Here is a 24,032-nt window from a genome sequence, read left to right on the forward strand (position 1 = left end):
AACATCTAGCTGAACCCTTGACTTAAGATGTAGGCATGAGTATTTATATGCTATAGATGTTGAAAACAGAGGTCCGGAAAAATTAAACAGCCTGCCTAGACCATACAGATCGTACAAGGTGAAGAGGTGTCTGAATACGGACTCTTAGCTGGTATGTCACAATGCTCCTTTGTAATGGAGTTTAAAGGGTTGACCGAGGAAGAAGTGAGGAAACACTGACTTCTTTCTACCTCTCTGTCCTGTGCTTACATCACCAGTGACTCGGAGTAAACAAGTGACCACAGCTTTACAAGGAACAAGAATGGAACAGAATGTTTGTTACTCCAGTGCAGTGGTTTTCAGCTCGGAGGGGGCTCCACGGCCCCCAGGGGGCATTTGGCGATGTCTGCAGACGTTTTGGTTGTCACACCTGGGAGGGATTGCTACTGGCATCCTGTGGATTGAGGTCAGGGTTGCTGCTTAACATCCCACGATGCACATACAGCTCCTCACCACGGGGAATTATCTGGCCCAAAATGTCCGTCAGTGCCAAGTGCCCAGTGCCAAGTGCCAAGGATGAGAAACCCCGCTGGCCCACAGGAAGGTGCACGTTCCAACTCCTCCCCAAGGTGGCACACGAAGATCCCCTGGACTTTCCTTACTTTAGAATCCAGGCTCCAGTCTGAAGTCATACACTGCTTCTTGTCAAGGCAACTACGACACTGATGCCAATTGTCACCGGGGCTCCCCCTGGAATTTCCATCCAAGGCTTCTCTATGTGGGAGAGGAAGGAATCCAGCCCATTCCCCTTAGGGGCTCTCAGAAGGGAGGGTTTAGTGACCAGTAATGAAAGCTCTGAGCATCAGCCCCCCTATCAAATCAGGCTCCTGGACAGCCTGTTGGAAGAAGTGGGGATGCCTGCGTTACCCGGAGCTTCCTGTGCGGAGATTCAGGGCGGGTGTTTGTCCATACCAGGCCCCCTCATCAGGCAGCTGTTCCTTGCAGGAGGAAGCCTGGCCCAGACTCCTGAGGCTGCGGATCCTCCTGTACCGCTGACATCCTTCCCATAAAGCAGCAGCAGCAGCAGCAGCAGCAGCAGGGAACGGCTGACATAACCAGTCATCACCTCCTGTGGGCCCCGCTCCCCTCCCACCGCCTGGTTGCTCCCCCAGCCCCACCATGGCCTTCGTTTTTGTTTTCTGAACCAAAGCTAGCTTTCTCATTCAGGTTCAGGGAACAGAAATGCCAGGTATAAAGAGAAAAACCCCAAACATGCTCATATACCCTCAATTATTCTTACCTCCACTGTACTTACTCCCTGGGAACTTTCTGAACTAATTAGTTAAGCAAAATTGAGCCCCAACTCCTACTTTCCTCCCTTCCCTCGTGAAAAGAGGGCAGGGCCCAGCGACAGAGGAAGGACGCTCAGCAGGTGAAGGTTGAACTGGGTCTCCACTATCACCCTGTGCCAAATTATCTCCAAAATGCCACCTGCGGGAGGTCCCCTTCTGCCTGCTGCGATGCCCTCCTTTTCTCAGAAGGAGAGCTGGGAGTCGGTGGGAGCCTGTGTATGATGGAGGTTCTTCCTCTAGGTGGGGAGGGCCCCTGCTTGGCAGAGTTAAGAGTGGATGTGGGCTTTATCAGGCTGGACCTCCAGACTCAGGCAGCCTCCCCCGTCGGCCAGGCAGAAGAAGGTCAAGGGCACCAATATTCTACTGTGTCGACAGGAACCAGCATTTCTAGGGCTGAATTCACAATTAAACCCACTTGGTCCTTTTGAAATCGGGGTGCTATTTCCAAGGCTGCCATGTAAAACAGTTAGGTGGTAGGTACAGTTTGCCCATTTATCTACTTCACAAATACTAGTGGAGCACCCATGGTCAGGCAGGGTGCTGAGGTGGGAGCGTGCGCAAAAGTGGACCCAGCCCCACGCTCCTGGAGCCAATGGTCTGGAGCCTGGCTTCTCATCAGGGCAGGTTCATCCCTCAGGCAACATCTAGAGACATTTTGGGTTGTCACAAGCAGTGGGGAGGCTGCTACTGTGTAGTAAGCAGAGACCCGGGATGCTGCTCAACATCCTGCAAGGCCCAGGAGACGCGAATGCAGCCCAGCAAGGACGGTCTGCTCCACATCAACAGGGCTGAGGGGGGCATTGGAGGAGGGGCACGCAGGTGGACATGGAGGGTGAGCTGGATATGACCGGACAAAGGGGCAGAGGAATGGGGACAGGGCCCCGTGTCCCAGACAGAGGATTTCAAGCACCAAAAGACCTGGAAACAGATTCTGGAAATGTGTTCATTTTAACACTATACCACCTTATAGTCTTTCTAAGACAAGATCCACTGGGGGCAAACAGCTCATCGTGACACACACCAGAGTCCAAACTAGACAGAAGCAGAAGACGCATTCACACTCGGCTTCTTCCTCAACCACCAGGCACCGCACACTGGAAGAGGCAGGAAGTGAAACCCTACTTTTACTATCTTAGTCTGATACTAAACGCATGTCCAAAAAAGGAAAGACTGGAAAGGCAGACCTTATCAAGATTACAAATATTTGCTCCACAAAGGACTCTGCAAAGATGATGAAAAGACAAGCTGCAGACTAGGAGAAAATATTGCTGACCACCTATCTGACAAAGACTAGTAGCTAGAAAATACAAAGGACTCTCACAATGCAACAGTAAAAAGAAAACAGCAATCCAATCAGAAAATGGTCCAAAGACACGGACTGACAGTTCACTGAAGAGGATACACAGATGGCAAATAAGCCCATGAAAAGATGTTCAACATCATTCGCCATTAGGGAAGTGCAAATTAAAACCACTACACACCCATCAGAATGGCTAAAATAAAAACTAATGATAACTCCAAATGCTGGAGAAGATGCAGAGAAATTGGATACCACGCATTGCTGGTGGGAATGTAGAGTGGTCTAGCCACTCTGCAAAAACAGTTTGGCAGTTCCTTACAAATCTAAACACGCTTTTAACCATATGATCTAGTAATCTTGGACATCTATCTCAGGGAAATGAAAACTCATGTTCACACAAAAATCTGTACACCAATGTTCATGGCAGCTTTATTTGCAATAGCCCCAAACTGGAAAGTATCCAAATGTCCTTCAATAGGCGAATGGTTAAACAAATCATGACACATTCACACCATGGACCAGTACCCAGCAATAAAAAAGAATGGACTACGGATACACACAGCAACTTAGATGGATCTAAAGGCAATTATACTGAGTGAAAAAAAAAGTCAATTCCAAAAGGTTATATACTATATGATTCAATTTATAAAATAGTCTTAAAATGACAAAATTATAGAGATGGAGAATATATTAGCTGTTACGAGGAATTGGGGAAGATGGGAGGGAAAGGGATGGATGTGACTGTAAAAGGGTGACATGAGGGGGCCTTGTGATGGAACTATTCTATGTCTTGACTATGGAGGTGGCCACAAAATATACAGGTGATAAAACATCACAAAAGTAAGTACACACACACACACACACACACACACACACGAATTGCAAGTAAAACTGCTGAAATCTGATAAGGTGGATGGATTGTACCAATGCCAATTTCTTAGCTGTGGTATTTACTGTTGGGGAAACCAGGTGACCAGTAAATAGGATCTCTCTGTATTATTTTTTTTATAACTGGACAGGAATCTATAACTCTGTTAATGTCAAAAGTAAAAACAACAAAACAAAAAGAACCCTTATTTTAAAATTGTAGTCAGCAAACAAATGTACCTTAAGACAGATCTTTTATTCACTTTAATTCCTTTCCCCATCCTACAACTACACTAGAAATGTACATCTTCTAAAAAAATACCATTAATGTTTTTGCATAATTGTGCCTTTTCATAATTTTTGACAGTCTCAATTCTTAGCTTCTGTAGGCTCCTGAGACAAACCACCCAAGTTCATACCCAAGCTCCACTACCAATTAACTGTGTGACTTTGACAGGTATATAACTTCATTGTGCCTTAGTTTCTGCATCTGTACAATGGGTAAAAGAGTAGCCCCAGCCTTACACACTGCTGAGAGGCGTAAAAAGGAGGGATCCATCTCAGGTTCTTCCACCAGTTACTGAATACACCGAGGGGCACTCGAAGCTGGCTCTGCCACTTACTACCATTATCACAGAGGGTTGAAGCATCCTTGGTCTCTATCCTCAGCCTCTTAGGGTCTACTCTCCAACCCATCTGAACAGTTCCCTCAACTAGGCAAAATGTCCCCAGATTCCAAGTTCTAAAAATTGAAAGGGATGTTAAAATCTGCCTTTTCTATTTACTCATGGTCTTTTCTTCCATTGTGGCCCATTCCCTTCATTTCCTTGTTGTAGAAGAGGCTCAAGGTTCTAGCTAGTATGTGACTTTATCAGAGTTTCACCTCTGGTCACAAGTCCTCAGGGAAGGTGACCTGAGTGGCCTTTCCCTTGGGGGAGAAGCAGCAGGGCCCCAGGCAGCCTCTAAGAATGGCCCTGGTGACGGGACCAGAAAATGACCGATGGTCACGGGTGAATTAGGAAATGGGCCTCAGGCTCTGCTGGTTTTCCGTGTGTTCTTTCCAAGCCATGGCCAGGCTCATGAATAAGGAAAAGTGTTTCCTAGCAGCGTAAACTGAAATAAGGCATGATTAGACTAAAGCAATTTTTAAAACATTTCAGTACGACAAAGCCCATAAAAACCCCTGTCTCAGTGGTCGAGAGACTCAATGGTTGAGTCTGGATTGTAAGCCGAGTCTCATCACTGTGTTATTTGCTTAGATGGAAGAAATATCTAACACAGAAAATGCTTGATGATTGCACAAGGGAGCCACTTAGAAATAACTGGAAAGCCCATTGTGATGGTAACTGAAAAGAAGGGGCAATCCAGGAGAAATAGCCTCAATTTTAGCAAGTAGAGCAGACTCTAAAACCTTGAATTTATTTTTCTAAAAAAAAAAAAAAAAAAAAAAAAAGATTGGTTAGAAAGATATCAAAGTCCCCTTATCCTTTTTCACAGAAATGTTAGGATCAGAGAAAAAAGCCTCCTCATCTCTGGGCTCACTGTTCCTGCAGGTTCTGCATCTCAGAAAGTGGGCATCCCATCCACCCAAGAATCTAAGCAGAAAGTCTGGGTGTCATCCTTCATCCTTTCCCTGCCCCATTGGAACCACTGCAAACTCTTTCATTCTTCCTCTGAGCATTCCTGCATGGCTTGCTCTTTCCACCTCCTCTGCCCTCAGTCCAGCCACCAGACTTCCTGGAAGAGGACATTAGTCTCCTCTACCAAACTCATAGTCTGCTCTGCCCCAGTGACCTTGCTGATAGGAAAGGCTGACCATGCCCCTTGGCACCGAGTCCTGCATCAAACCCTCCAGTGGTCTCCCTAAGCTCTTGCAATGAAATGCAAACCCGCAGCCTGTGAGTTCGCCTCTTGGGCTGGATTTCTTCCTTCTAGACATACACTCTCCCCTTGGGAGGTCGCAGAACCTTTCCAGCCTCAGCCCTCCATATGTGCATTCCTTCTGACTAGAACATTTGTCTCCTCCCCCTCTCTTTGTGTCTGAGGGTGGGGCAGGGACCTTGTTGGGCCTGTCACCACTCTTCTCCAGCATCTAACATGGCACATGGGACACCGAGGTGCTCTCTATGTAATCGAGGCACTGATGATGAAAGCAGGCTTCAACAACCAGCATGATTCACTTCAGGTACTAACCTTGATTACAGAATCCACCATCTTATAAGCAGGTTGGGATCTAAATTATTTGGGGAAGTCATTTGTTAAAATAAGTTCTAGAGCAAGCTTTCACAGCATTGGATCTACTGACATTGTGGGGGGTGTAATTCTGTGTGCTGGGGGTTGTCCTGTGTATTATAGGATGGTTAGCGTTATCTCTGGTTAAACCAACTGATGCTAGTAGTTTCCCCCACCCCTCATTGTGACAACCATATTAAATATCTAGAGACATCACAAAAGTTCCTGGAGGAGAGAGGGAGGATTACCTCTGGTTGAGAACAACTGATCCAGAGAAAAATTAAAAAATGGTGGTTATGATTTTAATTCTGCCCACAAAATGCCTGATTGATTAACCTTTGTCTGAATCACTTGAGCAATAATGTGGCAATACAGTATCTCCTAACATCAAGTGTCTACTGACCACTGTTTACAGCATCATGTCAGTGGGAACATGCATTCCTAACTTCTAGATATGTTTATGAACCACCATGGAGGGCATGGCTGGTCCATCCCAAAACTCACCTTAGCTTTCAGCATCAGTAATCTCTCTCGGTGATGTCTGATGTGAGACAGGTGGCAAAGAGGGGGGGTCAAGAAGGAGGGGGAGAAATAGAAAGTCAGAGAAGAGCTGGGGAAAGGATTTGATCATTCGTCTGTGTCTGGTACATGAAAACAGGAGAGAAAAATGGAGAATGCCCAGTGCCTCGGGTCCTTCCTGAGAGCACCATTCCATAGAACCCTCAGGCAGTCAAGCATTATCTTTCTGCCCGTGTTGTGGCACAAACCAGGAATGAAATGTGAAAGTCTGAATCTCAATACTGCTCTAACCCCTGTCCATACCCGCCCCTTGGACTAAGGGTATATTGAGCTTGGAGCACCTCTTCAAGAATGCAAAATGACTTCCTGGCTTTACCTGCCACACGGCAACAATATTTTCAATTGTTGGTTAAATTGCAAATGCCCCATGAATCATTTAAATAAATCTCACATGTATGAAATAGTCAATTGTGTTCTCAGAGCAATTCCCAGCTGTAAAAATAGAGCCACACAGAACAGATTTCTTTTTCTGCAGCTAATTGAAAATACTGCACATATAATGCATGATTTAAAGCTCCCAGGAGGAATTTCAATTTGTGTTCCCCACTTTAAAATGTACAATCAAATGCTGTCTTAAAGTGCTCCATGCATTTAAGCCAATATTGCTTGCCTGAAGCACCCCAACCACTCCTAAATTTTCACACTATGAATTGATGACCTGAGATTTTTAATGCTCTGGGTGACTTTCAAAACAATGGCTTTAATAGGACCGTGTTTCCTAAGAAAACAAACACTCCTAGAATTGACTGATTCAAATGTCTGTGGCCCAGAGAAAATCTCCAAAACAGCTGCAAAACGCCTGCCAGCAGGAAGGGACCACATAGAACATCCTTCACATGGAAGCTCAAGCAGTGATGTCAAGTGCCCACAGCACCATCCTAGAGTTTAGAAAGGCTGCCTCGGTATTCTGGACGGTTGATCAAATGGGAGTTGGCAGAATCTGTGACAATGAGGAAGAGACTGTCAAAGTAACACGTACCAAAGAAGGAGTGCCCAGGCTCAGGGCCTGGGGGGAAGGGGAGTTAACAGATTGAAGATCATTGTCCATTTCTAATAGAGGTTCAGAGCTTGCACAATACTCAGATTTCCTGCTTAATGCGACAGCTGAGGTCCTGCACCACAACTCAAGCACAGGGAAGACATTACAGGATGAAGGGAGAGCACAGGCTGACATTGAGCTGTAGATGAACAGAGGATAGAAGTACTTAAAGGACTATGAAACAAGGTAGAACGTGGCAGGTAGCATTAAGAGTTCCAGGCGAACAAGGAAATTGTCAAGTTGCCTTTACTTTACATGCAATCACATTAAATTCCATCATTAATGTTCCTCTATACAGCAAATTAGTAAGAGGTGAAACTCTTACCCTACTAGCCAAGACGAGAGAGTGATGAGCAATTCTGGCAACAGACAAATGATAATCAAACTAGCAAAGAATTAAAAGCATCAGAATTGAGAGTCAAATAACATAGTAGACACTTGATGCATATTTATCAAATGAGTTAAAGTACCACTCACAACTTAGTGTTATTCATTAGATATGCAAACCTTTAACCCTTAGTTTTTATTCCATAAATTAAGAAATGGAATTAGAAATGATAGAACTCAGAAATGATCTGTTTCAAAAACTTATCATCAACGGCTAAGATCTTATCTATAACTAAGGCGTAGATGTCCCCAACATTTGGTTATGAGGCACCTACTATGTGGAATTCTTTTGACATCTGACTGAGTAGGAACTGCCCTACAGGCCATAGGGAACTAACTCAGGTTGAGTTCTGTGACTTGAGCCATAATCTCTTTCATTTACTTTTATACTGTACTCACCAATTAACCCAGTAACAACTAGGCTTCCCATGAAGATCTTGTTAATGTGGGGAATGTGCTAACTGGCCAAGGGGCCATCTTCCAATTCTTCTGTCTCTTATGAGTGGTAACTGTTAAGTCTCTCTGACCTGTAACAAACCTGGTGGTCCTAACAAATCTAGTTTATCTTCTGTGTTTCCTGCTGTGGATGCCCCTAAACAATGCCATCTCCAGAGAGTCCACCCAAGCAGGCAGCATCTCAGACTTCACACAAATAAAATGCAGCACCATTTGATGACCCCGCCTATGGTTTTTCTTCTCCCTTGGGCACCAATGACTATTTATTTACAACCTTTTCCCCAGGGCAAATGGAGGGAAGGCAGGACTGAACTTGTGCTTCATAATCTGAGAAGGAAGAAGACAAAGGAAGAGCTCAGTGTAGTTCAGTCAGCTTCCTAACACACATATGTCCCCAAGTTCAGGGATAAATAGACAGAAAACATCCTTCCTACCCCCTCTCCAAATATATTAAAGATTTCACATAAAAAAAAAATGGATTCCATTTTTTCATTGGATGACCAGGGATGCTTTGGACTAAGTTTTAGCAGCCACAGAAGTGATTCTGTGGTACCTGGGTATACTTTCATCTCCTCTTTCTCAGTTAGCCATCTGGTTCTTGTAACTGAGTCCTCTCTCTACTCTGGTGTAGTACAAGAGACGCAAACAGGTTTAGCCTATCCGCCTCCTTCAGAGTAACTTTTGGGTACATATTACAGGTAAAATAGTTACGCAGAGGAAGTTGGGAATGGGAAATTATATGAAACAGCCTCCTATGTAAATTAAACAAGTAAATAGAGATATATGTATCTTTAGGCATAGGATCTGGAAATATTCTAAAGTAGGAAGAGAGAATGAGGGATGGGAAAGATAAGATAATTATTAACCACTTTAAGAAGGGCTCCTCAGCTTTTATCTCTGGTCCTTTGCTCTTTTCTTTCAGTACAAAGAGTTTGTAAACAAATAAAATCCCAAAGAAATATTTAACATGACCACTCTATAGTTACATTTCCCCCTGACAACCATTGGACCAGCAAAGCTCTGCAAACCTTAGAAACCATCTGAAGTGATGGGAAGCACAATTTCAAACATCTTTAGTCAACCAACACTGAGGTTCTCCCTTTAGCTTGACTTAGTTTCTTTGCTGAGGTCCCCGCTGATGCCTTCTGAAGGGATTCAGTGGGGTTAGGAGAGCTGTTCAGCTATTTCCCATGAAAAACCTGTGTCTACTTTAACACAACTTTGGAATAGGCCTGTTGTCTTGTCCTAGGCCTTCCTGCCTCAGATCCATCACATACCTGCTCTGTGACTCTGTTTCCTCATCTATGAAATCAATGATAATCCCCTCTCCCATTCTGTACCTCAGAAGGTTGCTACAAGGATCACATGAGACACCATCCTGAGAACTGACATAAGTCTCAGGCACCAGAGGACTTTTCCTCATAGAACCAACCCTTTCACCTCCCCACATCCAAAGCTAAGGCAGAAGAACATGAATTTCTGGAATTAAAAATCAATGACTTCATGAAAGTTCTTGTCACCTTTGTCTAACCTCTGCTATAAAGCTACCAACTGAGGAATCTTTAGGGATGGAGGAGGCCCAGCCTATTTTTGTCAAAATTTTATAAGGAGAGAAATATTCTAAATTTCTCCAATTTCTCATAACCAGTTATGGAGAAGATGTCCTATTCATCAACAATGGAGCTGGTGAGTAGCTGCATAGGAAATGTGAGGGGGGACATTTATAAAGCTCCTACTATGTGCATGCCATCTCACTGAATGTCACTTAAGCCTGGGATACAGTTGAGGTAACAGAGATGCAGACAGAGTGAGTCATCTGCCCACATCACATAGCAAGGAAGAGATGAGAAACCACACAGATATGTCTCCCAGAGAGAGGGCAGAGACACTTCTGCTTCTGTCACCTGCCTCTCCCTATTCAATCCCTCCAGGTCCTTTTCCATTCCCTTAGTCGGCCCTCAGGATTGGCATTGATCCCATTCTGGAACTTTTGCCTTCACTTTAGTTCCCAGATGCAGAAAAGAGTTTTCAGTACATCGACCACCCTTTCCCACACTGTAGGGGCACCTCTTCTCCCAGGATGGAGTTCTTTCTTTGATTAGGTTCTAATTACATGTGCTTCAATGTATGATGATAATTCCCAAAATAAGACAGCCTACCCTTTTTCCCAATGAGAAGATCCCCAACAACCCTTCTCCACTTCCACCCAAGATTTGGTTAAACAAATAAACTTTATGACCAATATGTAAAAATCACACATATTGCCGAAACCGGTTTGGCTCAGTGGATAGAGCGTCGGCCTGCGGACTGAAAGGTCCCGGGTTCTATTCCGGTCAAGGGCATGTACCTTGGTTGCGGGCACATCCTCAGTGGAGGTGTGCAGGAGGCAGCTGATCGATGTTTCTCTCTCATCGATGTTTCTAGCTCTCTATCCCTCTCCCTTCCTCTCTGTGAAATATCAATAAAATATATTAAAAAAAAAGTATTTAAAAAAAAATCACACATATTATGATTTGGAAATAGTACTTTTCTTTCCATTCCCATCTTCCATGAAGCAATTTAATTCAGAGTTCTCCCAGGCATCATCTACATGCCTGTCATCGCTGTTTGAGTTGTCTAACAATTTGTTTGAGCCCATCAGCTCCTTCTCTTCCAAGTTGTCTCTGATACAGCACTTTGCAAATCTTGTGTGACATTGTCACTGAAAAAATCCATCCTAAGCCACAAGAAGCCCTTCCTGGCGCATCAGGACAGCTGCCCTCAGAGGTAAAAATACATTCCGGATCCCCACAGCAGATCACTGACCATGATACTTTTTAACAGTCTTCATAAAACTTCATTTGGCAATAAAACTGTCATTGTTTTTTCTTCAGGGATTGAATCTGTTCCCTGGAAGGAGTTATTTCCTTGAATTTAGCCATAGAGAGTATGTGAGAGACTAAATGACCAACTCTTTATTATTGATACAAGTCAACAGCAATCCTACAAAATTTAGGGCAAAAAGGTTTTTGTGGAGAACAATGTGAAAAAAAAAATGACTGCATCACTCACGAGGGCTGCCTGGGCATTCGTGTTTATCAGCGACCCCGCCAACAGTGCACACAGGGCACGCACAGACCTACCTCTCACACACGCTATGGTGAGTGATGACTGACATTTGAGAAACTCCTGTGTGTGAGGGACTTTGGTGTTAGCACTGCTGAGCCTCCTGGACTCCTGGGGAGCAGGAATTGCAGCCCTCATTTCATGCAGGAGGACGTTGAGACCTGGAGATGGTCCATCACTGGCCCACATCCACAGAATGAACTTGGGCCACCGTGAGAATGCAGGGAGGCAGTGCCTGTAAAGAGCTTTTGTGGCCCAAAGCTCATGCTGGCCTGTGACTGCTCCATCATTAGGGTCACACACTGCTCCCCCTGAGTCCTTTCACACGAAGAGGGAAAGAAGAGACCTCATGCAGCTTCGCAATGATTCAGTCCACACCGACCACGCCAGTCTGACCCCCTGAGCATCTCATCTGTAGCACTCACTTGGCAGAAGATTACTGAAACAGTGCAGTACTGAGGGTCAGGGTCACGGGTCTGTTCTGGTGGAGGACTAGTTCATCACATGGCACGTGACAGCGAAAAGCAAACCAATTGTGATGTTATTTCACTGTTGAGTTTAACTCCTCTGCAAATAATATGCCCCTTAATTGCCCCCCTCACTCCACTATGGTGTGCCACTGTTCTAGACTATGTTGTATTGTTCAAGTATCACAGATATGCCTGTTCTACCTAAATATGTAAGATCTTCAAAGGTCAATCTGTTTTGTCGATACTTCTGTGTCCTTCAGAGCACCTGTTAACACAGTAAGTGCTCAAAAACTAGCTCTTAAACTGAATGTCACCCAAATACAACAGGGCTGCCACTTTCCAGTCCTTTGAAGACCTGTGTGGGCCAGATTCATCTGGAGTAAGTCTTGAGGAATCTCGTTACTCTCTGGGAATAATCCTCTTTGAGATCACGAAAGTGAACAACATGGAGAAAAGTAGACATGAATCAGCCAACTGGCTTTAAGGAATGGATGGTAACTGTCCCCAAGTCAGTGGGGTACTTTGAGGACTAATCAAGGGTGGATGACAGGTGGTGGCAGATCTGTTACCACATTGTACCCAGACTTGGCATCTGGACAGGTGACAAATGACAGGAGCAGAGACATGAGCTCTCAACCTGCCACAGCCCTGACCTTGCCAAGTGACCTAAATCACTGTACTTCCTATCTCCCTGTCTGTGAAACCGGGACAACACTGTCTTTCACTGCATGGAAGGTAACAGCCGTATCATCTCCATTCTCTAGCTATGGAAATGGGGCACAGAGTGGGGTGTATTTTTGTGTCTACAAAACTACTAAGCATAGACCTGGGGTTTAAACCCAGGTTCCTTGGACTCTCAAATTTATCCTCTGTGCAGCAATGTCCCAACCCTTAACCTGTGGGTATTAGGAAAAGTTAAAGGACTGTTTTGCCTCAGTCATCCACTAAACACAATGCTTCAGAATAAAAAGTCTCCATGGCAGAGACACATGGGGGGAAGTCTCAGCAGGGTGCTTCACACACCCAAATCTCAGATTTCTCACCTATAAACTAGTACCAATCTCTACTTTACAAGGGCTGTTAGGATTCAACAAGATCATATATAAAATGTGCCCAAAAGTACTTGACACACTGATGATCCATCATCTTTCCTTTGCTGCTCCCTTCAAGCATCTTTGGGCAGGCACTGTGGAAGGAGCCCAGAATGATAAGACAGACCAAACAATCCTCAAGGGCTCCTACCAGGGCAGAAAAGACGCACACATAAGTAAAACACAAGGTAGAGAGTAAGACAAAAGCATAATTTTGCCCATGGTACATGTGAAAAAAATACTATCCTACTCACAGAAATTTTAGGCTAATAAGTGATAAAATATACACACACTGGAACAACTATGTTGAAAGGACTTGCTTAATTAATTCACATTAGTATGACTAGCACTTGAATATTCATAATTTACCTCCTTGCTGCACAAGAACAGGTTTACTTTGAATACTTCGGCATCTCTGGCCAATCCTCCAAATGGCTACTTTAATTAACATGTCATTAAGAAATGAACACAGGTTTGGCATAAGATGATATGAGTCTATCGGTAAATGAATTTCAAAGCGAAAATCTGCACCTTTAGAAAGAAAGCTCTCTTTATAATTAAGTCATCACACAGACTCCTTGACATCTACCATCCCACTGTCCGAGCAACAGTTCAGGTGTGGGCGTGCGTTGAGTGCTGTGTAAAATCCCAAATGAATATTTGCCAGTAAATTTCCCAAAAGTCGTATTAATGGCAGCATAGAATACATTTCCTATCTGGGTATGCTTGGTGAAGTTAATTGAATATTCATAGAACTCTTTTGTATATTGAGGGAATCAAATCATAATTAAATGACCACATGCTTTAAATACATTCAGCATATGTTTCAAATGGTTATTACTGGGTATCTGGACATCACTGAATACAGTAAGAATGACATTTTCACATCTGAAAAACAAAAAAAGAGAAGACTCTGGATGCTCTTTATTATTTGGTTTAATATTGCAAAGACAGGAATATTAAGCCAAATAGAGTATCTTCTACTCCATAGACCTTTATTCATTCTTTGTAACTAACATAAGAAAGAAAACACACCTACCCTGACAGGGTTAGCCTGAAATGTGCCCCTAGAAAGACCTCCTGGGAACACAGCTCTCACATTTCCTCACACAAGAGGGGTAAGAGGGAGTTTATTTCATGCACGAACCATCCTTTCTCCACAGCCAGTCTGGAAGACCTGGAAGCCTGCGGGAAGGACAGATGACCACTGATCACTGGGAGTACTGCCAACCAAGAGTGCTACAGGAAAGGAGTCCGGAAACAAAGCATGTGAACACACAGAGCAAGTCACTCATTCACCAGGTCAAAGACAGAAAGGAAACAGGAGTCCCAGAGGAATGAAATGCTCACCTGGACAAACGGAAGCCCCACCAGCACCACGTCATGCCCTGGAAGTCAGCTCCATTCTAACCCCTGTGCTCAGCACCTGAACTATACTCTCTACCTCATCCTCATGAGACTTAACACATAACTAACTTTATGCCCAACTCACAGATGAAGAAACTGAGGCTTGGAAAAGTTTAGCAAATTGGCTATGATCTCCTGGCCTGTAGCTAGTAACTGATATCTAGATTCAGACCAAAAACCATTGGCCTCCCAATCCTCCACACTCCAGATTACTACATGAAACAAAGGAAGGGGAGGAAGAAGGGGACTAAATATACTATTTAGATGTGACAAATTTTGAAATAAAGGTAACTATTTAAAACAGAAAGAACTATAAAACTAGGAAAAGTTAAATCTCAAACAATAGTCTAAGCCAGTGGTTGGCAAATTCATTAGTCAACAGAGCCACATGTGGCTCGCGAGCCGCAGTTTGCCGACCACTGGTCTAAGCTAAGTCTTCATAGGTTTGTGGAGTTTAATTAGGCATCTTTTAAAAATCATGCCCCACTTTTCCTTTGGTCATCTTGAGTCTGACCCAGCTCAGCCTAAGTTACTCCCTTGGAGTCTGGGTAAATGCACTCTACCTTTTCAATCCTTAGAGTTTGAGTCCCATGAGAAAACAAGTGTCTAAGGAACGAACTGGGGCAGGGGAGGTCCAAGGCATAAAAACATTACTTGAAACATAACACAGAAATATTAGCCTCTCCCTGTCTCGGGTGTTTTGGCTGTGTGATTGAAGGCTATTACACAGCAAAGGGAGAAGATGATCTTTTGAGAGGAGGCATATTGTTTGACAGGAATTTATTTTTGAGAAGTTATGAAAATTGATGGGATATAAATATTTGAACATTTGTGGTATCAGCTCACAGTTCACACATTTACAGACCTGGGTTCAGGCTCTGGCATTGACACACCCAGGTTGTATGTATGTCCGAGGACACTCCGGCTGCTCCACACTCTTTCCCAGCTGTTCGAGTGGAAATGATACTGCCTCTGTCCTACAGGCAGACTCAAGGCTCTGGGAGACAGCACAGATCCTCTGCCAACTGAAAACAAAACTAACGGCAGTTGGGGTAACTTGCCTGTTGCAGCACACCTCTCTCAGTGCTCCCTCCCCTCCTGACCACAGGCTTGAACATGTGACTCAGACTATGGCCAATCATAATATCCCATTCCCCTGACCACAGCCATTGGTCCAGGGAAAGGCACATGACCCAAACTGAGCCAATCAGAGTGCCTCCCTACGATTTTTCCAATTGGAAATGGCAGAAAGCCCCTCTTTCCTCTTTGATCATGAGGCTGTAGGGAGGTGAGCCTGAAGCTGCCTTTAGTCATGGTCCCTGAATCAAGAAAACCTCCAGACACAAGAGACAGGGGGGAGAAAAGAGAGCACCAAGGCCCTGAGTCTTTGGTTCCAGTCACCTCCAGGGCCAGAGGCATCTCTGCCATCCCTCAGCGGTGGCAATGCAAACCAATAGCTCCACCTTGCACCCCATGATTGTGTCAATTATTTTTATTTAGGTTTCTGCACTTTTAAGAAAAGATAATGCATTAGTTGATAGCTCATATAATCTAAATAGTAACGAAATCCTCAATAAACATAATTTCTTTCTAAGTGGATTTCTTATTTTAAAAATGAACAAAAAATTAGTAGAGGAAGCAAACACTGCATTACCTACACAGCATTTTCTTAAAATAAAAAAAGAAAAATCTATTTTCATTTACAATCACCTTACTTATTTTAAGTAGACTTTGTAGTTGGCATTAAACCCTCTCACATACCCAAACCCACTTTCAAAATTTGGTCCATTAAAAACTTAAGCTAAAGACCAGCAGTTGTTTTTTTTTTTTTTTTTTTTTTTTTTTTCCTCTCTAGAACTATATTAGTTGGCACTAAATGGAGGGGAAATAACTGATGCTAGTCCTCCAGGTTACCAGAGTACTCACTGTAGGACTGAGGAGGGCATTACAAAAACAAACCAAGTATATTTAACAAGATTCCCAGTCACTACAACAAATCCTTCTGCCTTTGCAAAGGATTTATTTCTCCTTTTAAATGAAAATCTCCTCCACATTATCTCTCTCTCAAGAATGAACTGATAAAAATAGAAAGTCACCATGGATTCCAATTCTGGAATTATCTTCTGAAGCAAAGGACAAAGTCTGAGGTCAAACTGTGGTGTTCCGGATCTAATCTTGAACGAGGGCGTGTCCACCTAAACCTTTGAAGGAATTCAAGGATGAAACAGGGGACACGTTTGTCAATATGCATGAATGGAATTACAAATAGAAGATTGCCTAGGCTCAATAGCCATCCACATGCACAAAAAGCCCCAGAGGGAACGCCAACTTCTCCAAACTGGGCTTACATCCAGACCTAGAAATCTAACCAGGATACAGGGAGAATCATTGACTGTGTAAATAGACTTGGCCTGCTGGGTGAAAGGCAGCATTTCTCAAAAGAGAAATAAAATCTTACTAATCTCTCAGTGTTCATAGGCAAATTGTGAACTTATGGATAACAAATAACTTAAAGATGTAGTTTGTTGCATTTAACTCCATTCTACACCAAAGGGTTGTGTGTGTGTGTGTGTGTGTGTGTGTGTGTGTGTGTGTGTGTGTGTTTAAACCCAACACTGATTTTTCAGGTCAGACCTGTAATCTATTTATGAGGAAAGTTGGTTTTGGAAAGAAAAGATGGGCACATTTATGGATGAAGATAATGGTTTACAAAGAAGAGCCAAGTGTATGGGACACAATTTACTTAATATTTTTTATGAATCCATCCAAGTAGGAATACAAACTAAATAAATCTTCATGTTGGCCCTCAGTGCTATTTCTAACGACTAAAGAGCCAAGCTGAATGATTTCATAGGTTTAAAAGAAAAAGAAGAATTTCATGTAGATAAACATGAGACCAGGCAGACAGCTCTTTGTTCATGGGGGGATGCAGGGCGGGGTGGAGGGATTGAGCAAAAAGGAAAAAAGAGAGAAATTTATGGGCATGGACAATAGTGTGGTGATTTTGAGGGTGAAAGGGGGTAGGTAGAGGTGGAAGAGGGCATAGAGAGGATAAATAGGGATGGGAAAAATAAATTAAATTAAAAAAAAACATTTAAAAAAATTCCTCTAGATCTGATATTTATGAGAAAGCTGGATCAGACAGAAAAATAACCCTAGAACTTACATTTCTTAAAAAATAAGACACCTTTCCGATAATTATTTCAACATACCCATTGAGCCATTGTATAGACAAAGAAATTAAGTTCTAGGTGGTCATCTATATAAATCATTGTAGGCACAGCCCAAACCCTCTTCCAACCCAGGACTCTTTCCACCGCACTTGGCTGAAGACATTAGCCAAAAAACTACTCTAGCGGGGGAAAAGCCAGCAAGAGGGCATGCATCACCATCAATGAGAAGATTAATGGAAATAAAGCAGAAAGCATTCTCCTACCTTGTACAAATCATGAAATACAGAGCACAGCCCAGCCAACGGACCTCAAGGAAGACAGAACCAAGCCAAGAGAGGTTCAGATGAGGATAACTGAACACAGACACAACAGAAGCACTTCTGTATTAGACTTCTGCTTTTTTTCTCTGGCCTTTTTTCCAAGTAATGCTCACTCTCAGAAGACATGGTTGACCAAAGATTTCCTTTAACGTAAAGATATACAGTGTGGGGCAAAAGTAGGTGTAAAGTTGTGAGTACACGAAACAGAGTTAACAGAGCTATTGTAATAATCATAACCTGCATGTCTTTTTCCATATGAACAATTGTAAACCTACTTTCTCCCCACCCTGTAATATTAAATGCGGAAGTACCAGAACCAGGGGTGGACGTCTGGGGGGAGAGCTCCCTTTCAGCCTGAAAAACAAGCACTCTTTCATGAAATATGTAGTAAACTTATAACAAAAGGGAATATAGTTTAGTTCAGAAATCCATTAAATACCTTTGGGTCATGCACCCCTGCAGGTGCAAGTGAAACTAACATGAAGGCTTGGTGGGTAAAGCACCTATACTAATAAAAGGGTAATATGCTAATTAGACCAGACATCCGTCTGGACGTCCTTCTGGACAAAGCCACAGTGGTGGGGGCCGAGGCAGAGGCAGTTAGGGGCGATCGGGCTGGCAGGGGAGAGCAGTTAGGGGGATCAGGCCAGCAGGGGAGAGCAGTTAGGGGCGACCAGGCTGACAGGGGAGGATAGTTAGGGGTGACCAGACCAGCAGGGGAGAGCAGTTAGGGGCGACCAGACCAGCAGGGGAAGGGAATTAGGGGTGATCAGGCTGGCAGGCAGAGAGGTTAGGGGCAATCAGGCAGGCAGGCAGGTGAGCAGTTAGTAGCCAGCAGTCACGGATTGTGAGAGGGCAGGATCAGGCCTAAACCAGTAGTTGGACATCCCCCGAGGGGTCCCAGATTGCAGAGGGTGCAGGCCTGGCCTGGCTGAGGGAACCTCCCTCCCATGCATGAATTTTGTGCACTGGGCCTCTAGCATTACTATAACACAGAAACTATCATCAGGGTAGAGTGGGTGTGTGTGTGCACACATTATAGATCTGCCATGAAAGGCTGGGGTTATTGATTTTCAGGAAGAACTTTTTGGAATAGGTGATACTGAACCCAGGTCTTGAAAAGGGGGAAAGATTCCCAGACAATCAATGCAGACAGAAGATGGAGAAAAAGAATTCTAGGCAGCAGTTCAGTAGTGGCAAAGGCAAGGAGGGTATGAGGAGTCTGCAGAAAGTTCTGTTTTGCAAGAAAATAAATTTTGGGAAGGGCAGGAGGCAGGGAGGTGGGAAGAGGTTGAAGAAAGCTTAGGCTTTGTCAGTCATTACCAATGGCTGGCATCCTAGGGTGTCCCTGTGGGGGACAGTGGCGCACTGTGGAATGTTCCTGGCTGAGTGCTAAGGAGTTCTTGAGGCAGAACTGTCCAATGCAACTGAGTGCCTTTGGGAACATACTGTCTGACTCTGGGTACCATGTGTTAAATGGGGCCTTCCATGTTCCAGACGCTGGGAGCTGGTGGGGCAGCCCATGCCTCCATATTTAGTCCCCTACTGCTGTTTTGGATGTGGAATCCACCACGTCCCACTTCCTCCCAGGGAGGTTGTGAGAAAGCGGGAGGGTGGAGAGGTCTATGGAAATGGCTGTAAACAGCAGAGACTGCATCGCAACACAGGTGAGGTAACACTAGATTCATGTATCAACCATGCTCCGTAAAGAAACTTGGGTACAACGCCATAGAAAGATGCTAGAGCTCACCTCTCAATGTGAGACACCCAACCTGTGATACAACATAACCACTTCTTCAGAGTTGGGTTTGTCCCAAAGACAAGAGGGAGGCACTGGGTTTTTTTTTTTTTTTTTTTTTTTCCAGGAGGGACACGGCAGATTTGGGTTTGAGGGGCAGGAGGAAAGTCATCCCAGCAGTACATGGAAGACGGTTGAAAGGGGTGCAAAACCAGGTGTGAGAGAGTAGGCAGACCGGGTGAGCCAATAGGGAATCACAGGCTGTCAAGGTCTCCCAGCCAATGGTCTCCCAGCCTGTGGTCGCTAGCTCAGAGCCCATGGGAGCCAGCAAGCTACTATAATGAGGACCACAGGTCCATGGGGAACCAGAAAGCAAGCAACCTCCAGCGTGGCCGGGCACTGGAAACTCCGTGCCAGCCAAGTATTGCCACATAGGAATGTTAGCTTCATGTTCCAGGTCTTCTGACTTTTAAGAGAAGCTATAAATCCAAATGACATCTTAATATTTCTAAATATAACTCAGTGTTTGTATACTTGTCTAGGCCAACAACACATCTGCCAGCTGGAGATGACACACTGGCCACCATTTTGCCAGTTCTACATTCTGAAGCAGGGCAGGGCCAGTGTGACCCAGCAGAGGTTTCCAGGACTTCACAGCATGGAGAAGCAATGCGACTTGGCGGGTGTCTGGATGTGGGAAGTTCTGGAAGAGACTAGCATCACGGTGAGGTTCCTGATTTAGCACCTTGGTGAATGGTAGAACCACCATAAAAAAAAGGGGGGGGGGGCTTATGGTGTGGCTCAGTGGTGGAGCATAGATCTATGAACCAGGAGGTCATGGTTCGATTTCTGGTCAGGACACATGCTTTGGTTGCAGGCTCGATTCCCAGTGGGGGGCATGCAGGAGCAGCCAATGTATGATTCTCTCTCATCACTGATGTTTATTTCTCTCTCTTCCTCTCTGAAATCAATAAAAATATATATTTTTTTAAAAAGAGAGAACGACAAATTTGGGCTAAGGATGAAATGGGTCCGGAGTGGATGGTGAGAACTAAAACCAGTTTTGGATTTATTGTAGGTTTTCCTTAAAGGGCATGGATAAGTCCACAAGCCTGCAGGTCACCAGCTGGAGACTCACTTTGTACTTGGTGAAAGTTGGAGCTATGGGCACATGGTCACCCAAAGACTACATAGAGGGTAAGGAGTCTCCCCAGGAGGTAGTGGAGAAGCCAGGGAGGCAGAAGGAAAAGCAGGAGGAGATGGCAACCATGGAAGGAAGAGAGCACCAGGAAGGAAGGAAAGATCACCTCTAATTCCACAGGCGGTCTGCAGAGGACCTGCAGGGTGACCCATTCAGGAACTGTGGGTCTTCTACTTTGGGGAGATTTGGGCCAGCTTGCACAGAGCTCAGAAGGAAGGGGCGGTGTTAACTCATTTCAGAAGCCCGGGGAGACATGGTGGTAGTTGGAGATGAGGTGAGGATACAGAGATAAGGGAGGTGATGGAATTTTAAAAATACTTTTAAAAGAGAAAAGAGTTCATAGGGAGACATTAGGCACTGCCACAGGGAGGCCTTCTCTGTAACCTTCTTGATGTTCCCAGTTCCAACTTGATTTTTTCTGTTCTTCTACCCTATTCATGTCTTATTATCAGACATTTTGTGGTAGCATAATTTGGTTTGCTCTTTGTCTGTTTCCTCCCACAAGAACGACAATTCAAATAGAGCAGGTACCTTCTATCTTTACCACACATTACTGGCTGGACACAGTAGATGCCTAAGGAGATTTTCTGGATGACTGGGTAAAGTTTGTAGGAGGGAAATGGGGTAGGACATGGAGAGATTTTAATCCAGTGGCCCCTATAGTAAGGTAGAGTGGGCCATGAAGTCACCTGCCCAAAGGGAAAGAGGAACGGGAGAGATCTCTTGTGTTGAAGAAGAGTTGCAATGGGAGGGCTGGTCAGCAACTTGGAAGGATGGTTCAGAGACACTGAGATGCTGAAGTGTCTTATTTCACAAGCTGAGCATCTCCGGGAGAGGGCAAGACTTGGATGTAGAGCACTAAGTAGCTAGAGTGGGTGGAGGTCAGTGGATTTGAGACGGTCAAGGATCGAGAGCACCCCTCCGCCCCCATGGACTCTGGGACTGGAGGAAAGAAAAGCAAGGCCAGCAGCCAAAGTCTGCCCAGGGAGTGACCGGATGGCAGAGGAAGCCACATAGAGGAGGAGTAGCAGGGACCTGGCCAACTCACCACCTCACTTCCGAACTCTGCCACCTCAGTCTGATTAGTATCTAATCCCTTATGTCTGGATAGGAAAATGAATGTCCTTTTCAGACTGAGTCATTTTTGTCCTTTTAAAATTACACCCATATGTGAAATTCATGGAGGCAGAAATTTTCTGTATATATTCATTTTTTAAAGGATAAAAGATAGATGACATCTTGATGACCTTCAATAATTGCCTCACACTGTACACTATTTTCAAACACTATTTTAATAGAGAATGAAAATGTAAAGGTTGAAAGAAACATTAAATTATTTAGGCTAACACCTTCGTTTGCAGAGCTGAAGAAAATTACTGCTGAAATACTGCAAACAGCACATAATAGCTGATGGAGATGTGCAGAAAGCCTCGAAAGTGTCTTCGATTTTGGAAGTGCGCTTTAGACAGACAAATTAGCAAAACGCTTACGTTTCTTTCAGTTATCTGTGTTCAACTTTGGATGTAAAATCTCCAAAGTAAAAAAAAATTATCACATACATTGTCCCTGAACAGTTCAGAGAAGTAAATTGCTTCCTGGCTTGAAAGAGGAAGTCAAACCTTCAAACACCTTTTCATGTGGATGCTAAATATAAGAATGTTCTCTGCAAAGTAGTCAAAGCAAGACACGGCAGCATTTGAGATTTCTCAAGAGCGACACACATGAAGATTGTTTTCTTGCACTAAAATACTAAAACCTCCGATAGCACTTTCCACAATACCTCAGGTACAGTGAGTGCTGTCTTATGTAATCGGAGCCTTCCCTTCCCAATCGGTTTGTAGGCAAATACCCAATTCCGCCCGGAATTTCGGAGTACTTTTCATCTTACCTGTAGTCACTAACCAGCATCTCAATTCCCATGGGTACAGAAGATGAAAATAGCAGAGACCTGCCTCATAGGATTAAAACGGATGCCAAAGGCCAATTTAAAGCCCCCCCTAACCCCCCAAACCACTGGTCACCCCCACCTTGTTCAGGCAATGGAAACAAGAGTCCGTTTGTCTTTCCTTGTAAGGGGGCGCACATGCAAACTACAGGAGTACCTGGGCACCTCGGGTTCAGGGGTACGGGGGCCAGTTAGGATGGACCCGCAGAAACCACGCATTCCCCAGGACTCCCAGCTGCGGGCACACCTGGACGCCCCAGCGGCGCGGACCCTCCTCGCCCTGCCCGGGTTCCGGGGCACAGGGGCCGGGCGCCGCAGCCTAAGGGCGGCTGAGAAAGTTCCTCCGCCCCGACGCCGCCGCCCCCGGGCCCCGCTCGCCCCGCAGCCTCCCATCCGAGAGCAAGGTCGCAGCGGGGAGCCAGTGGCGCGCGGAGGGACAGTCCCCGGCTCAGAGGCATCGCCGCTGCTCCCCTCCCGGCCCTGGACGCCCACGACCGACCGGGGCGCGCACCCCGTACTCACCGCCCCTGGTTCGGGATCCCCAGTTGGCAAGCCGAAGCCGGGTGGCGGCGGGGCTGGTGATCGGAGGCCGGAGAGTGGCGGCAGCGGCGGCGAGGAGGAGGAACCGAGAAGGAAGAGGCGGTGGCGTCTGCAGACTTCGAGTAGCGGGAGCAGCCAGTGCACCCCGGAGCGCTAGCCAGTAGCCGCCGCGGCGGGGGCTTTATCGCCGGCCACCCGGCCCCCGCCCCTTCCTGCCAATCCCGCCCCGCCCCGCCCCGCCTTCCCGCCGCCTCCTTTGTGTGCCAGCGGGCCGCCGTGTCCCCGCGCCCGCACGCTGGGACGCCCCCACTTTGGGCGCCGCCTCGCGGATATCGCCCCCAAGGGGTCACAGTCGTGTCACTGTGCCCAGAAAGCGCCAGGAGACGCGGTGACACCGAGGTGCGGCGCCTGCTTGGGCCGAGCTGCACGTGGGTCGCGCGGGTCCGGGTGTAGGTGGGAGGAGGAGGGACCCACGGGCTCCCGGCGTGTCCCTGGGACGCTGGGCGAGTGGTCTTAGCTGTCCCCTGGGACAGTGCCCATCGGTCTGGGTGATGGGGATAACGGTGCCAGGTCGCGGCCGGGAAGGGGTAGAACACCCCTCGAGGTGCTTCTCAGGGTGCCCCAGGGCCGACTGCTCCAGCCACGGGGACCGAGGAGCGGCAGCTCATCGCCTTAAGCGGAAGGCAGACGAGTGAATTCAGAAAATTGGATCCTTGGCTGCGGTGACAGCATGAGGAACCGCAGAGTGCTGGGAATTCAGCCCTTCCCAACCCGCAACTGCAGCCCAGGGGACTGGACCTTGTGCGCAGCGAAGTGCAGACCCTTGAGGCCCGTGACAAATCACCACCGTC

At 45.6% G+C, this 24,032-nt stretch overlaps 1 protein-coding gene across 1 annotated transcript in view; it reads right to left on the reverse strand.

Annotated features, from left to right (window-relative positions):
* SERPINE2 (serpin family E member 2) overlaps positions 1-23,400 on the reverse strand; it is a 59,493-nt gene extending 36,093 nt beyond the window's left edge. Inside the window, exon 1 of the mRNA XM_080670703.1 lies at positions 23,164-23,400. The gene's annotated coding sequence lies outside the window, so the exon portion shown is untranslated. The remainder of the gene's footprint in view (positions 1-23,163) is intronic.
* Between the last annotated feature and the right edge of the window lie 632 nt (positions 23,401-24,032).

This window comes from Plecotus auritus (genome assembly GCF_963455305.1).
Source record: "Plecotus auritus genome assembly, chromosome: 5".
NCBI classification, from domain to species: domain Eukaryota; kingdom Metazoa; phylum Chordata; class Mammalia; order Chiroptera; family Vespertilionidae; genus Plecotus; species Plecotus auritus.